This window comes from Talpa europaea (genome assembly GCF_964194135.1).
Source record: "Talpa europaea genome assembly, chromosome: 14".
Classification (NCBI taxonomy): Eukaryota; Metazoa; Chordata; class Mammalia; order Eulipotyphla; family Talpidae; genus Talpa; species Talpa europaea.
Genome location: NC_140082.1, coordinates 10,395,371 through 10,399,468, shown reverse-complemented (window position 1 = coordinate 10,399,468; position 4,098 = coordinate 10,395,371).

The following is a 4,098-nucleotide window of genomic DNA, read 5'->3' as shown; positions in this document are numbered from 1 at the left end:
CGCGCCCGCGCTCGGCAACGGGGGCCTCGCGCCGGCGGCGGCTTCCGGGTCGCGAGCTGCCCGAGGACCGCCTGACTGCGCCATCCTCGAGGGGGTGGCGCGGCCTCCCGGTGCCCCTCCGCGTTGACCCCGGCCCCTCCATCGCCGTTTTAAAATCCTCGGAGCGGGGGTGGGGGGTGGGGTGGGGCGGAAACGGGATCTCTTGAGTCAGGCACGTGCTGGGGCAGGCCCGGCCGCGGCCAGGACCCCGCAGCGCAGAGGGGATTTCCGGAAATGACCGCCAGGCGGCGTCTGGAGCCGGAACTCCAGGGAGCTTCCTTGGCGACCCCGGGAGAGGCTTTTGAAGGGTTCTTGGCAGGTGCGGGGTCGGGGGCGGGGGGGGGGGTCTTCCTAAAGGGAGGCGCAGGAGCCCCTCCCTTGCCCCCCTCAGCTTCCATAGCTGCGGTTTGCTTGATCATCCCGAAGAAAAGCAGCCTGGCTCTGACCCCAAAGAATGGATGTTTTATTAAGAAATAATAAAGATGCTGGTATATTCCGTCCTGGAGGTCAGCAAAATGGAATTTTCCCGGTCCGTGGGAGTCCTTTCTGCTTGATTTACTGAATTATGTGTCCTCCCTATTTTACAGCTGAGAATGGAGTGGTCACTTGCCTAAATAAATAAATAAATATGGAGCCTTGCCTTAAAAAAAGTATTGAGACTTTCAGACCGAAATCCTCTAATAGGTAAGCTGCCCCATATTTCTTAGAAAGTTAATGTTTCACAACCCAAATGCCGAAAAATAAATGATTGGATCAAGGAGATGAGGTATATATACACAATGGAATATTAGTCAGCAATCAAAAAAGATAAACTTATGCCATTCGCAGCAACGTGGATGAAGCTAGAAGGAATTATGCTCAGTGAAACAAGCCAGAAGGAAAAAAGAAAAATATTGGATGGTCTCGCTTATAGCAGGAATATAGGGGAACCAAATAAGACATCAGTGTAAAAAAAATAGTAACAGTACAAAACACAACAAAGCAAAAACAGACAATTATAAATCAGAGACATCCTGCAGGGAAGGAGGAGAGAGAGGGATCAGAGAGCAGAGGAGACTGAGGTGATATGGTGCATGGGTGCCTTGGGGGAAGGAAACTCTATGGGGACTACACTTGAGGTGGGAGGGAAGCAAATATTGTTTAAAAATGAACAATGATGTAAAAAAAATTCATTAAAAATTAAAAAAAAAGAAAAGAAATGTTTCAAAGGTAGTTTTGTCCAATCCAGTAACTTGATAATCAACTCTGAACTGAGCGAGGGGAGCATTTGCCTACAGGAAATTAAATAGGCAAACATCAGGAAGGTTCTGTGTGGAAACTTAGAAAACAAGAAAGCTGAATATCTGCATGAATTAATTTATGGGATTCCCCCAGGTAGAAGTGCACAGTGTAAGAAGCTTTGTTTAATGAACAGTTTCAGACGGTCCCTTTTCTAGTTCTGTGTATCGAGAAAAGGGATAATGCAAAGAACCCAGAGATGTTTAATGATTACTCCTTCAGTTGCACCCAAATCTCCATCTAAAAGGTAACTTACAAGTAGTTGTGTCCAACACATGTAAAAATATTGAATCAGGCCTAATACACTTATTCTCAGATATTTTATGACCAAATTTATCTCCAAATGATAGCTATTTGAAAGTAAAAAAAATCCCATTCTGTGTATTTTAACATTTCTTATTTTCTGCTTTGTTTGAATTAAAATCTTTGCTGTTTTTTTGAAGCTCCTTCTAAGCTCCTTCTTTGCTGTTTTTTTTGAAGCTCCTTTGAAGAGTCCTTCTCAGAACTCAGAGTAGGTTCACCATCTATATTTATACAAGGACTTCAGAACTATCTTGTCCAAAGGATGAAGTCATTTTCCTTTTTTATGCTGTTAGATCATGTCTAAATTATTTGCAATCAACTTGTGAATCAGGCAACTTGAGTTCCTGTCGGTAGCAATAACCATACAACAGAAAATTTGAAATGAGAACTCATTGATACAAATGAATTTAAATTTACTTTATTGCTAATTTGTTTTCTTTCAAGATGTTGGGATTTTTATCTTGCTAATGTTTTATTTCTCTCTTGATCACAATTAACATGTTATTTTATACATGAATACTCACAACTAAACACTTGGGTGGTGAAATTCCACCCATTTCTTCTATACATATTGTTAATTCTAAAACTGGTAGGATAAGCTCTTAACTAATAACTACTCTTTACAGGGAGACCTAGTCAAAAAAACAAACAAAAAAAACCCAAAACACCTCTCCTTACAGTTGTTTGATACAATGGTTTTGGATAGTCTGTCCAGGTCTGTAAAAATCAAGTTCCCCAAAAGCCAAGTTCTCTGCATCTTTTTCCAAAATGGTTCTCAGACACACTGCTCAGAAAAAATCTACTTCAGAACTCCTCTAAAACAATGCTCCTCTCACCACCTCCCTTTCTGGAGGTGCTCTCTGCATACCTTAACACTCAAACTTTAAAGAGGAGCATCAGAGCTGGAATGAGGTGGGATTTTTTCAAGCCCAAGAGAAATCATGTTTAAACACACATTTTGTCAGCAGAGGGTTGAAAGTGTCGGAGGATTTACTGAGAACTCTTGTACACATCTGACAAGTTTTAGGATCCAAATGTGTCCCTGAAATTAAACAATTTCTACATAAAATGCAACATTGTGAAAGCCCATAAATTCTGGAGTTTAAGCTTGAGGGTGGCAGTTTTCAGTTTCCGGTATTGATTTGATCAACACACCCAGTTTCACGAAAATATAAGTGGCTCTGAGTAACAAGATGCACTTTCACCCTTGGCAGGCACTTTCAGGCCTCCTCGAGATAGGTCTCTGGTTATTACAGCTTGCATTTGCGTCAAAGTTCATTATACTTTATGGCTAGTTCAGAATCATTAAAACAGGTGGCCCTGAAAAATGTCGAGTGGGCTTATTTAAACTTTGTTAATGCTAACAAGGGTCCCCCTACTGTCATAACAATCAAAACACACACACTGAATACTTGCAAAGCTTTGTCTTCATACTTATAAAACATGTCCTCGTCGGTCGGTGTCCAACCCTTCTTTCTGCAGTTTCTTTATGCCTCTGGTGTTTAGATATTTTCTCCAATAGCATTAAACTGACATCTCTTAACTGCAACGCAAGGACAGGTAACTCCCCAGCTACAGATAGGAGTTTAAATCCAGGAAATACTTACAAGTCCTGCGTGCATAAACACTGTATTCATTATATTTACAAGTCCTGCGTGCATAAACACTGTATTCATTATATTTACAAGTCCTGCGTGCATAAATACTGTATTCATTTATGGCACAATTATTTCGAAAGCTGTGCAAGGTCCAGAAGAGTGGGATCTCCTCCAAGGCTCTAACACGATGATCCCCGGCAGCCCCAGAGGGCTTTGGCCTCCAGAAGTCTACCTGGAAAAGTAAAAGCACAAGCAGGAAGACCATGAACTTTGACCCTTGCACCGCACAAACAACGCTGACCGCACCCCGGGCAGGCCCCGGGGCAACTGAAGTCGCAAAGTCTTCCGCAATGAGCAAACTCCGCCCCCTCCGTCCCGCCCACCGTCATCTCCGCCAATCCTCAGGCGCTATCGACCGCTCGGTTTCTCAGGCGCCTCCAATCAAGTACCTATATCCGGCCCCAGGCCGGGGACCCGCGATCAGGGAAGGTGAGTGGATGGCCTATCGGAGCCGGGCCGGGGGCGTGGTCCGGGCCAAGGGGCGGGCGGGCCGAGGCGGCGGGGCGGAGCGCGCTCGGCGCAGTCGGGTGCGATTGGCCACCCCTGGCAGCAGCCGCACCTCGGACAGCAGCAGCGGCGGCCGCGGGCGGGTCGGCGAGGCGCGCGGCGGCGGGTCCTGCGTGACAGAGTGGGACGCGGCGGAGCCCGCGGGCGGCGGCGGCGCGCGGCCGGCCCCGGCACTCGGCGGCCCGCCCCGGGGACCCTCCGGGGACGGGGCAGGAGAGCGACCCGCGAGCAAGTGCGTGAGAGGAAGCGGCGCGCGCGGGCCCCGCGGCGTCCGCGGGTCCGAGGTGAGCGCCCCGGGGCGCGGGCCGGTGAC